This window comes from Schistocerca serialis, chromosome 7 (assembly GCF_023864345.2).
Source record: "Schistocerca serialis cubense isolate TAMUIC-IGC-003099 chromosome 7, iqSchSeri2.2, whole genome shotgun sequence".
In the NCBI taxonomy this organism is placed as follows: Eukaryota; Metazoa; Arthropoda; class Insecta; order Orthoptera; family Acrididae; genus Schistocerca; species Schistocerca serialis.
Genome location: NC_064644.1, coordinates 90,950,727 through 90,964,592, shown reverse-complemented (window position 1 = coordinate 90,964,592; position 13,866 = coordinate 90,950,727).

The window sequence follows — 13,866 nt, the reverse complement described above, 5'->3', positions numbered from 1 at the left end:
TTCAACATGTTTACCTGTTCCATAGCTGTCGGTGCACACCTTGATAGGTTTGCAATGACGTAGGCGAAACCGAGGCAGTTGATTGTAACGTAGTTCTTTGAACCTCCAAGGAGAACTTTGTTTAGTAACCACTTTTCGGTTAATCCCTTTCCGCACACTCGGATGATCATTTCTAACACAGCTGAAGTACACCAGTTTTACTACAAATTTTATGAAGAGTTCCAGCGTGAATTTTACAGAATGTGTCTGTGTAAGGGTTTGCTTGATAATTACCACTGTTTTTGTCCTTTCCAAATTCTGTCAAGCTATCAAACAGCACTTGCCGGTTGTATGAATCACAGCTTTCTTTAAGTCCTCCACCAGATCCTTAAATATATATGTTGTTGCAGTATACTTTTCTGACTCTTGATCTACTGGCGATCTACTGTTTGGTAATCTACTTGTCCACCAGCGTAGCTAACCGTGCTTTGCAGAATGTCCTGCAAGTTCGTTGTGTGATAGAAATGTCACGATAATTTTTCTATCTCCCTTTTTGTATAGAGGGTGAATCAGTTCTGTTTTCCATTCACAAGGTGTGATTCAAGTTTCCCATCTTATGTTATTAGTGGTGATTTCTTCTTCATTTTTCAGTATTGCCGATGTGATCGAGCCGTCCATTATGACTTTGTTGTTCCTTTGCTCCATGAGTATCCTAAGTTGAGCAAGGATAGGAGGAACTGAATGCTACTTTCTTTGCACTGGCACTATTGTCAGCCACTTCTCCCTGGGTTCTTCACGGTAAAGCGATTTCTCGAAGTACTTGTCTAAGGTCTCAGAATTTACTTTATTATTCAGTGCGTCTCCCATCGTCCCACTTGAAGTTTAAAATGTGTAGTTGATAGAAACTTACTTGCTGCTTGAAACGTGTGTAAAAATTCTTTCTGTTGACAGTTTTGAATTCTGGCTCGATACTCTTAATTTCTACTGTGACTATGATTCTTATGGCTTTCGGAGAGTCTTTGTAATCTTCTTGTTTATCATCTCAGTTCTTTTCTTCTGGTTTGTCTGCTTTTTGTTCGACTGCCTTATTACAATTTTCAGTCCATCAGGAGAGTTTCATTCATCCTTGCAAAAGCGCTACATATTTAGCAATATACGCAATATTTTTCTAAGTAGGCTGTCAGATTCGTATGGAAATTCGAGATATTGTCCGGCATAACTTAGCAAAAACCTCACCTCGATATATTTTCTTTTCTGAATGTATTCCATTTTATTTTCTCTTTGCTGGTTTTCGGCCATGGTCATACAGCTATCCAACTCATTCAAATGGTATGATTCTTAATCGCTGTTGTTGTCTATTCTTCGTTTATTGCTGTTTACTAAAATAAATGGCGGTATGATTAATTGATTGAAACATGACTCCACTAGAAACTACTCGTGAATTCACTATACCATAAATTAAAATAAGCCAAAGGATGGTACAAAATATCTACATATCATCTGCACAGTTTCTATAGATAGATTCCACATATTTAATTTGTTGAACATCACGTTTAATGAAACTTCCTGGCAGATTAAAACTGTGTGCCCGACCGTGAGCTGTGAGTACCGGGCGTGAGTCGTGCTTCGGTAGCTCAGTTGGTAGAGCACTTGCCCGCGAAAGGCAAAGACCCCGAGTTCGAGTCTCGGTCGGGCACACAGTTTTAATCTGCCAGGAAGTTTCATATCAGCGCACACTCCGCTGCAGAGTGAAAATCTCATTCTGGATCACGTTTAATACTTGTTGACTCTTTTGACTTGACGTGAAAACAACAATGTAGCCGGTTTTATTGACCATTAAATTTAACAATTTACTCAGTAATTAAATACCTTCACGAGAATCGTCACCAAATAATATTACAATATTAATAAATATGAACAGAGATTTTTCGTGCCGTGTGTTAAGAAATAATCAATTAACGTGGAATGTACTTAAATATCAATGAAAGCCAACACAATTCGTTAACTATAATCTTATGTAAGACTCTGGAAGTGAATGCTGTCGTAAAAAAACATACCTTAAGGCTTCAACCCCACTACAGAATAAAGCCGTGTCTAAACTTACGATAACGTAAACAGTAAGGCGGACCAATTTCCGGTGTACAAAAAATCAGCAGTACGTGAATATTACATTGCCGTTAATGAACAGGATAATAATATCGGTAATACAACTCCCACAAAGGGACTTTCAACACTCTGGAAGGACGAGGTAGACAGTGGCCCCAATAAGGTATGCAAACTAATGGCCAAGTTACACTCCTGGAAATTGAAATAAGAACACCGTGAATTCATTGTCCCAGGAAGGGGAAACTTTATTGACACATTCCTGGGGTCAGATACATCACATGATCACACTGACAGAACCACAGGCACATAGACACAGGCAACAGAGCATGCACAATGTCGGCACTAGTACAGTGTATATCCACCTTTCGCAGCAATGCAGGCTGCTATTCTCCCATGGAGACGATCGTAGAGATGCTGGATGTAGTCCTGTGGAACGGCTTGCCATGCCATTTCCACCTGGCGCCTCAGTTGGACCAGCGTTCGTGCTGGACGTGCAGACCGCGTGAGACGACGCTTCATCCAGTCCCAAACATGCTCAATGGGGGACAGATCCGGAGATCTTGCTGGCCAGGGTAGCTGACTTACACCTTCTAGAGCACGTTGGGTGGCACGAGATACATGCGGACGTGCATTGTCCTGTTGGAACAGCAAGTTCCCTTGCCGGTCTAGGAATGGTAGAACGATGGGTTCGATGACGGTTTGGATGTACCGTGCACTATTCAGTGTCCCCTCGACGATCACCAGTGGTGTACGGCCAGTGTAGGAGATCGCTCCCCACACCATGATGCCGGGTGTTGGCCCTGTGTGCCTCGGTCGTATGCAGTCCTGATTGTGGCGCTCACCTGCACGGCGCCAAACACGCATACGATCATCATTGGCACCAAGGCAGAAGCGACTCTCATCGCTGAAGACGACACGTCTCCATTCGTCCCTCCATTCACGCCTGTCGCGACACCACTGGAGGCGGGCTGCACGATGTTGGGGCGTGAGCGGAAGACGGCCTAACGGTGTGCGGGACCGTAGCCCAGCTTCATGGAGACGGTTGCGAATGGTCCTCGCCGATACCCCAGGAGCAACAGTGTCCCTAATTTGCTGGGAAGTGGCGGTGCGGTCCCCTACGGCACTGCGTAGGATCCTGCGGTCTTGGCGTGCATCCGTGCGTCGCTGCGGTCCGGTCCCAGGTCGACCGGCACTTGCACCTTCCGCTGACCACTGGCGACAACATCGATGTACTGTGGAGACCTCACGCCCCACGTGTTGAGCAATTCGGCGGTACGTCCACCCGGCCTCCCGCATGTCCACTATACGCCCTCGCTCAAAGTCCGTCAACTGCACATACGGTTCACGTCAACGTTGTCGCGGCATGCTACCAGTGTTAAAGACTGCGATGGAGCTCCGTATGCCACGGCAAACTGGCTTACACTGACGGCGGCGGTGCACAAATGCTGCGCAGCTAGCGCCATTCGACGGCCAACACCGCGGTTCCTGGTGTGTCCGCTGAGCCGTGCTTGTGATCATTGCTTGTACAGCCCTCTCGCAGTGTCCGGAGCAAGTATGGTGGGTCTGACACACCGGTGTCAATGTGTTCTTTTTTCCATTTCCAGTAGTGTATTTATTGATCTCTTGACTAATTAGGACTAGCTCAATCTTCGCGTGCTTGGATTCTAGTGGCTGATGCCAAAATATCTGAAAAACATCCGATAAGTAACTACCTGGCAGATTAAAGCTGTGGGCCGGACCGAGACTCGAACTCGGGACCTTTGCCTTTCACGGGCAAGTGCTCTGGCAGAAGCGAATTTGCGAGGACGGAGCGTGAGTCGTGCTTGGGTAGCTCAGATAGTAGAGCACTTGCCCGTAAAGCAAAGGTCCCGAGTTCGAGTCTCGGTCCGGCACACAGTTTTAATCTGCCAGGAAGTTTCATACCAGCGCACTCTCCGCTGCAAAGTGAAAATCTCATTCTTGATCCGGTAAGTAACTCAATTTCTATCCCGGAAGAGCCGGACGATATGGCGTGGCTCAGTCTCAGTTCCGTGACGGAACACAGGACCACGGAACCTCTGACGCGGGCACATCTCGTATGCGGCCAAGTCAAATGCTGTTCTGCCGCCCACTAACCATAAAACAGTAAAGGAAATGCATAGAGAAATTGGTCACGCGATGCGCAACCACCAGTCCGGGCTAGCACTAACGTAATCGTGAGCCGGCTACCTGTCACACGAACCACAGATTAGTACACTGAAATAACAATGTTAAATATAGCATACAAAGATCAGATGTAACAGACAAGAACCCACTAGACAGTTTGCCATAGGATCCAGCACTTTCGGCTAGCACACTGATTCATAAGAGATCAGAAACTCAAACCGAAACCTAAGGAGCAACATGTGCCTACACAAGAACCGTATTATAATTAATAACTAGACCTACTTCCGCTCTAAGGCGAGCGGAATAAAACATTAAATGTAACCTTAGGTAAGACTGCTTGGCCTAGTACAGTACAAATTAGCACTTATTTAAAAATACAAATAATAATTTAAAACTAAACTGTAAAAACAGTTAAATGGCCAGATTTGATTACTATTCTTGGTTACTGCAGAACCACACGAATGCCAAGGTTTATGAACTTGGAGTAAATGAATGCACCCAGCACTTAAACTATTATATTAAATGTTACATACGATAATTGTTCACAAGGGGAGGGACCATAGCCAAATATTTTAAGCCTTTCAGCAGGAGAAACAGTAACTAACGCATCACCTGCTTCACAGTACACAAAATAGCCTGCAACAGACTATATCAAGATTTTAGAAAAAAACACTTTAACAAATTCATGAAATATAACATATAAATGGCAGCATATGACAAGCAGAAATTTAATCGTGTGTCATATCACTTCACGTCACTGCTCAGGGATGGACTAAGAGACCAATCACTTCCGTTTCCAGTGGAAACATGCAAGTACAGGTCTATTCAAAATATTACGATTACGTTAGAGACAAGTCCACTGCGGTTCAAGTAAGGAGGCAAGAACATATGTCACTAGAAACAGAATCAATCAACATCGTCTACAAGTGTGACTTTGGCTCCCCATTTGACAGTCTTACTGAAATCAACAGCAGTCCTCCAGTGATGTAAGGTGCCAACCGCACGAGCTACCCTGCTAGACTCACTGCAAACAAGCAGCTCTCCTTTCTCTCTCTCCTCTCTCAACAACGGAGCGATCAGATTCCCCCTTCCAACTCTCATCTTCATCATGACGGGGCTTGACTTTTAGCTTACTCCCCAACTGCCACCAGAGCGCTCCGATACCTCTCTAGCACAGCCTCGTGAACGATCACTAACCAGAGAGCTACAATGGCTCAGTTCACGTATTGTAAATTCCTTTAATTCTGTTCGGAGTAAGTTATAATGAACACTTTGCTTCTATTCCAATTAGAATACGAAGAAGATATTTCTATTTTAGGTCGCAGCTGGCCATACTGCAATCGTTTTGAGATCTTAGTCCAAACTCGTCTGCGGTAGTTTATCGCCTTTTCATTTCAAAAATGGTTCAAATGGCTCTGAGCACTATGGGACTTAACTGCTGAGGTCATCAGTCCCCTATAACTTAGAACTACTTAAACCTAACTAACCTAAGGACATCACACACATTCATTCGCGAGGCAGGATTCGAACCTGCGACCGTAGCGGTCACGCGGTTCCAGACTGTAGCGCCTAGAACCGCTCGGCCACACCGGCCGCCCCATTTCATTTCTTAAGGTTGTCTTCCACTGTGTCTTTATGAGAGGTGACACTGTGCCCTGGAGTCCACAAAAAGCCTGTTACTACTGCTGCTTGCTTATTTGCTTATTTTGCGGCGGATTCTGTTTGCTTTGACAAAAATTATGGATTCATTTTTCTATAGGTGTGAGGGACGTAAAATATAATTTTCCTGGAACAGTCAGATTTCCAGAATGCATTTTGCACTCTGCAGCGGAGTATACGTAGACCTGAAACCCACTAGCAGAGTAAAACCGTATGCTGGACCGAGACTCGAACGCACGACCTTAGCCTTCGCGAAGAAGAGCTCTACCTACTTTTTGTCGGCAGTGTTCTCATACTTTGGTCTGGGCGGACTTCACATGACACCCCATCAAGTTGATTGTTGAATACTTCACTCAGTTTGTTTGTTTTCAATTACAGAGGGCAGCCAGCCCTCTTACGAGCTGAGCAAGCCGACTACGATTCACGAGCCTTCCTCACAACTTTACGTCCGTCAGTGCCTTATTCCCTGTAGAAATTCTGCTACGTACCTTGCAGGACTGGCACTCCTAGAAGAAAGCATATTACGGAGACATGTCTTAGAGACAAGCTGGGGAATATTTTCTAGAAAGAATGTTTCACTCTGCAGCGGAGTGTGAGCCGACATGAAACTTTCTCGAAGATTGAAACTGTGTGCCTGTGTGTAGGAGAACTTTTGTGAAGTTTGGAAGGTAGGAGAGCGCTGAGATATGCTCGGGTAGCTTCGTCGGTAGACCATTTACCCGCAAGAGACAAAAGTCTCAGGGTTTGACTCCAGGGCCGGCACACAGTTTTAACCTGCCAGGAAGTTTCGTACTTAGTTTACCAGTAGAAAAGTTATAACTTGAACCCTCGGATTCTCAACTGGCTGCTCTCTGCCGAGCTGGATACCAACAATCACCCAAGAATACTAGCTGACAAAACAAAAAATAAGTAACTGACTAGGCTTCATGCAGCATATAAAAAAACTGCACTCTGCAAACTGACTGGAAATAAGACAGACTACTATAAAACATACACTGAAGCGCCAGAGAAACTGGTACAGGCACGTGTATTCAAATACAGAGATACTTAAACAGGCAGAATACGGCACTGCGGTCGGCAAAACCTATACAAGACAAGTGGCGCAGTTGTTATATCGGCTACTGCTGCTGCAGTGGCAAGTTATCAAGATTAAAGTGAATTTCAACGTGGTGTTATAGTTGGCGCACGAGTGATGGGATGCAGCATCTCCGAGGTTGCGATGAAGTGGTGATTTTCCGCACGACCATTTCACGAGTGTACGCGAATATCTGTAATCCGATACAAAAATCAAATCTCCGACATCGCTGCGGCCAGAAAAAGAATCTGCAAGAACCGGACCAAGACGACTGAAGAGAAACGTTCAACGTGACGGAAGTGCAACCCTTCCGCAAATTGCTACAGAATTCAGTGCTGGGCCATCAACAAGAGTTAGTGTGCGAATCATTGAACGAAATATCATCCGTATGGGCTTTAGAAGCCCAAGGGCCACTCTTGTACCCTTCATGACTGCACGACAAATAGCCGTGCACCTCGCCTGGGTCCGTCAACACCGACATTGGGCTGTTGACGACTGGAAACATGTTGACTGTTCGGACGAGCGTCATTTTAAATTGCATTGAGGGGATGGATGCAACGTCATGAATCCATGGACCCTGCATGTAAGCAGGAGACTGTTCAAGCTGGTGGAGGCTCTGTAATTGTGTGAGGCGTGTGCCATTAGAGTGACATGGGGACCCCTGATACGTCAAGATATGACTCTGACATGTGACACCTACGTAAGCATCTTGTCTGATCACCTGCGTCCATCCACGTCTACTGTGCATTCCGACGGACTTGGGCAATTCCAGCAGGACAGTCCGACACCCCACATATTCAGAATTGCTACAGAATGGCTCCAGGAACATTGTTCTCAGTTTAAACATTTTCGCTGGCTACCAAACTCCCCAGATATGAAAATTACTGAGCATATCTGGGATGCCTTGCAACATCTTTTTCAGAAGAGATCTCCACCCCTTCGTACTCTTACGGATCTATGGACAGCCCTCCAGGATTCATGGTGTAAATTCCATTCAGGATTACTTCAGACATTAGTCGAGTCCACGACACGTCGTTTTGTGGCACTTCTGCGTGCTCGCAGGGCCCTTACACGATATATATATGTTCTTGAAAACACTACATCCACTTTTTCTCATTTGATTAACCTTCCTAACAACCTTTTAAAATATTAATGTTAACTGCAACAATTCCGTCCTGTCGCAACTATAAACACGTCGCTCCAAAATGGATACAAATCAATGACCGACTCACAAGGAACGCCTTGAGTTAGAGGCTGCAAATTCGATCTAAGTAAAGCTCATTGGAAAGTGCTGAGTTAAAAATTATGGCAGGAAAAATATTACCTGCTCATTACTCACCATATGCATCAGGAGGGCGACAGAAAATGAGTGTCTGTGAGGTCAAGAGATCGACCTTCTATGGCATATATGTGTTACACTTCACAAAATGGGCATCGTCGACACTCAAGAAATGTTCAAAACAAACCATTAACTTGCAGCATGAACACCGAACGAAAAATTACGTGTCATAGTGATCACAAAGGTTCGCACCATCAAAATCGAAGGCGAGCGCCTTGTGAATTACAAACCATGCAGGACGTTCAGATAGGTATCCAGTCTTAGAGAAGGAATATAGAATGATGTTGGTGTAACGGGATGTTAATAACTAATGGTATATGATAAAACGCTACCGAATTCGAAACAGTCTGTCGTTGATCTTATCGTGAAGCTGGCTATACTTCAAGGCGTAGCTGCAGATAATGCAACAATGTTTTATAGCTACGGGGAAAGCAAACATCCAGAAGCTGAAATTGTACAGAGGTTCCAGGTGGTATGAACTGCAATGTCACACACTTCTCAGAATAGATAGTTTACTCTAAGGGACAATGATTTTTATACGCAGACCAGGAATCAAAAAATGGTTCAAATGGCTCTGAGCACTATGGGACTTAGCTGCAGAGTCCATCAGTCCCCTAGAACTTAGAACTACTTAAACCTAACTAACCTAAGGAAATCACACACATCCATGCCAGAGGCAGGATTCGAACCTGCGACCGTAGCGGTCGCGCCGTTCCAGACTGTGGTGCCTAGAACCGCATGCCACCCCGGCCGGCGACCAGGAATCGAGCAGTGCTCATACCATGGTTGTAGTCCTCTTACGCCCATTTTCTCACCCTCGCTTGCTGTGATATAAATATTCCCTACTGCCCTTGCAAGATCACGCACACGAGAAAAAATCGCAGGGGGCAGAGCAACTCCAACTACTCGCAGCACAATATATAACTTTCCAGCTAATTTAATTCCCGGCAAAATTGAATACGAATATTTTAAGGCATTGATGTCAGTAATCTTGATACAACTCTCTTCGTACCTCTAATTTCCAGGGTTCCTTTCATATGTTTATCTTCTTCAAATCCCGATTGGTCGGATTTGAAAACAAATTCCTTACTGGAGGATGAGATCAGTGTGTTTATCTCATCTACAAATATTCGAGCCGATTCCGCAGTTTGCTGTACATCGTCAAGTTGACCCTTTGAAGTTTCATTATCTTATGTCTTCCAGTTCTGTAACACTCCTCGAAATTATGCAACCACCCACTGCTTTTCTTGAAATCAACGTAATGTATGTCGCGCGCAATTTGATGTTCATAACGTAGTAGGTCACAATCATGGACATTCTGTGAATTGTACATCAGCGGGACGCGGTCAACAAGCGGTCTTGCGTTATCTTGTTGAAAGATGACGTCACGGAGACCTCACGTAACAGGGAAGGGGTGAAAGAAATACGAATTAGTTTTCCTTGGTTACTAGCCGAACGCCAATAGTGGAAATCCCCTCCCAGCTGTTCCCACCCCTCTATCCCATCCCCACCCTATTGGGACACGGATGAAAAGAAAATAATTGCACAACAGCTTAACCATCTCTCACGGGTAGGGAATGAAATATTGAAAACATGTTGACGTCACTTCACTCCATACACAACGTACATAAACAAGTTTAAATTTCTTTCTCTGTGAATAACATTTTCCCAGCAACAAACTGAAATAGTCCAAATGCTCCAATGAGGACCACGTTTTTGGGAGATTTTCCTTGGTTTTCAGATGAATATCGGAACTGGCAGTCCTGTCGCATTTATTCGCAGTTGAGAGCTACCCTCTGACCCTCTACCAGCTGTCCTGGTAACTAATTTTAAAAAAATATGACTTTACAGTGAACTAGACCTAGAACAGTCCCCCCTACTTCCTAATTAACGACGTGTAGCGGTACAGTTTTACTAGCAGAAACTGTTTCGTAGCACATAAGTTCGTTGGCTTCCATAGCCAGTGTCATTTTGAATAAAATAATTTTGGGTGTTATTTCATTGTGAAACACCAAATCAGCTAAACTGCCGACGTTTCGACCGAGTTGCTGCGGGTTAAGCGCAGGATACTGGTGAATGTCTTCCCCTGTACACTCTGTTTTGGTCAGCTGGTAGCTATTGACTACTGCGCGGCCACAGTATAGTAAGTGATTGGTAGGCACTTACTACAGCGGCACAGATAACAGCCTGACGGTGCGCTGTTTCCTACCAATCACGTGCAACAGTTGCCTTGCTATCAATCACCAGAATAACAAAGGCAATAGCCTACCCATCGATAGAAGACCCTCTCCGAATTGTCCAGTGACATCCCAGACACACGATGACGGCAGCTACCAAATGACCGGAACAGAAAGTGTAATGGATGTTTTTTTTTCACTAGCTGCTTATATTTTATGACCCACCGTCTAATTTCTTATGGTGGGTCGTATGTTGCCACTTAGCCGCTGTGATTGGGTCCGGCGTCCGGAGTGACTGAAAGTAACACCACCCCGGCTCCCGTCCCCACTCACACCGTTGCCCGTGTCCCACCACATGGAGACGGGCTCTATTTGTTTGGATCCATTTGAGATCTTTGTTTTGTGCAGCATTAGAAAAACTTATAACTAAAACTAAATCAAGTGAGGTATTAATAAACAAAACGAAATTAAATATTTAGAAAGAAGGAAGGAAGAGAACTGAATAGAGAAGGGATAGGTATAATATTGCCCGTCACCTGGTTGTGGGCGGTGGCCCGACTCTTGGAATTACCCTCAAGACGCTGGCCATCACTCACCACGCATTTAACATCTACCACCCTAAAAACTAACTTAACTAGAAGAGATTAGGGTACGTTAAAGCTCGAAACTAAGACTAAGACCTCCATGTCCAGCCTGCTAAACTATTTACGATATACAATAGAGAGGCAACTGATTCTGTGCTTGGCTCAAAGTTGCTAATGAAAGGGTACTTGTGGTAAAAGTAATAAGGTAATGACGCTAACGGTTTGTGTCGAGCCTACAAGGCTCCTTGTAGAGTACATCAGGCGCAAGCACCTCCCGGCCCCGCCGACAACACGACCTGAACGGTGGTTTTCCCCGATCTACCATAGGTATCCGTCGGGTTGGGCTCAAAAGAGAGGGACCACAATTAAGATCCTTCCATCCAGACTGTGCGCTGCCTCTTAACGGAAGGCGTAGGTCCCTTGAAGAGGCACCTAGCTTTAAGCTCTAATTAGACATGGAGATGCTGTTAACTATTTACATATAAGGTGCAATCTGTTTTTAAGATTGTGTGTGACTTGTGCACCTCTTGTCGGTTGTTCCACACTGTTCTTTGAAGTTGACTTGGTTGACACTATGGATCATCCGCGCTGGACGCTTCAATATCTGTGTTGGTGCCCTGATCTGTATCTGTTTCTTCTTCATCACTCGTGGTGCTAATCATATCTGTGGCCCCCTGGGCATCGTGATGTCTGTTTGGACCGACTTGCCTTCGGTAGGGTCTGTTGCGCAAGTATTCTATTTGTTGGATCTTCGAGATTTCGTCAGTTAGTTTGTTGAGTTCAGTCCACGTTTCCGGGTCGCGTATTATGGCATGTAGTTCGTTGTGTGTGTTCAGGCGATTTACGTGTACTGTGTGTCTTGTGTTCGTGCGTTGTCCGCAGATGCTGCAGACTCACGCGGTACAGGTGCGTGGGATAAGGGCCATGTCCTGTGATGAAATGCACCATACCGCGGCTGGGATCGATATGTTTTAGTTTTAGTCTTTCCCGGATGTCAGGGAAGAAGTTGTATACACGGCGGCCCTTATCGCTGTTGGCCCACTCGCTCTGCCAGGTATCCACTCGCCATGCTCTGAGTAGGCGTGTTGCCTCAATCGGTACACCAGTGATCTGCCGAACCTGGTCTATTCTCCCCATCCTAAGCCAGTAAATTGCTGCGAGGTATCTTTGGTGATATCTATGGGGAAGATTCCCATGACGACACATAGTGCGTCAGTTGATGTTGTGTTGAATGCCCCTGTTAGTCGAAGTAGAACACTTCTTTGGCCTCGACGTACAATGGTTCTATTGGTTGAGAGATTTAATCTGTGGGCCCACGTGCTGGCAGCAAAGCATAGAACTGACTTCGTGTGACTGACAGGGGTAGTCTGAATTGTTCCGAATTTAGCCTAGCCAGTTTGTGTAGTAACTTTTCTGCTTTGTGTGTGCATATTCGCATGTGTTCGTGGAAGTTCAATCGTTCATCAATGTATACTCCTAGATAGCGTGTGACTGCTAGTCTTTTTATGTTTGTGTCCCCGGTTTTGACTATTGGGTTCCTGCGCAGGATACCCTTTTGCAATGTATAAGTTTTTTTGTTTCCTGCTATCTTTAATTTATTATCTGTGCACCATTGGGTTATTGTCCGAAGTGTTCCATTGGCTCTTTCTTCTAGCTGGGCACGGTTGTTTGCTGAAACTACGACGAGTACATCATCAGCATAAGCGACAACTCCATCTGTCAAGGTGTACTCCTCTAGTAACTGTAGGAGCGGTTCTGTAACTATGTCCCAGAAGATGGGGCCGCAGATCGACCCTTGTGGACAGCCTTTTGTAACTCGTTTAATCACTTTCTGGTTGTCCATTTGCCAAACGACCGTTCTGTCTCTGCAATAGTCCATGAAACTATTATACAGAGACTCCGGTACCTGCAGGTGTCAGCCTCTTGAACAAGGCCGGCCACCAGAGGTTGTCGAAGGCACCTGTAATGGATGGTCAGAAACTATCTGAAAAGCTTGTAAGGGTGTTTCACGATAGGTTGCGCTCATATATAATTGTTAAAAAAAATTATTCGTAGCGCCGTTCCCGAATTAATTAGCACTAATGTTAACCAATCCCAACGTTGCACACAAAAATTCAAGCGGCACGCCAGATACAATTAGTGTCCGTTGTTCTCATAGCGGAGCCGGTAGCACGCGATACTGTTCAGCCTTTGGCTCGGGTTAGATCCTCACTACCGCTCTCTTGTTCGGCTTTAGGAAATCAAACAAACTACGCGACTGAAGACACCATCTCTGGAGGGTCGCTCGAATTTGCACGCACAACCATCCGATTGGCTACAATGTTAAATAACTCGAAAACGACGCAACGTAGCGAATTTTTTCTAAACAGTCATTTTTCAACACAACCTTCCTTGTAATACCCTTACAAACATTTCAGACTGTTTCTGACCGCCGTCACAGAGCAAGACACTGTTTTATAATGTATCGATGTGGGGAATTTGGATGGATTTTATATGTGCAATCTGAAATTCATTTTGCCAGAAATTCAAGGATTAGCAGTTGGACCAGTTTTAAGAGAATTAGACAGTTATAGCGTGATACTTCATTGTGATACGCTATACATTTGCGTACACACGGTTGCAAAGTAGTATGTGCTTTCGGCAATGCCGAAATACGTCAACATAAAAAAAGGATCTGCCGGCCGTTGTGGCCCAGCGGTTCTAGGCGCTTCAGTCTGGAACTGCGCGACCGCTACGGTCGCAGGTTAGAATCCTGCCTGTGTCATGAATTGTGTGATGTTCTTAGGCTAGTTAGGTTTAAGT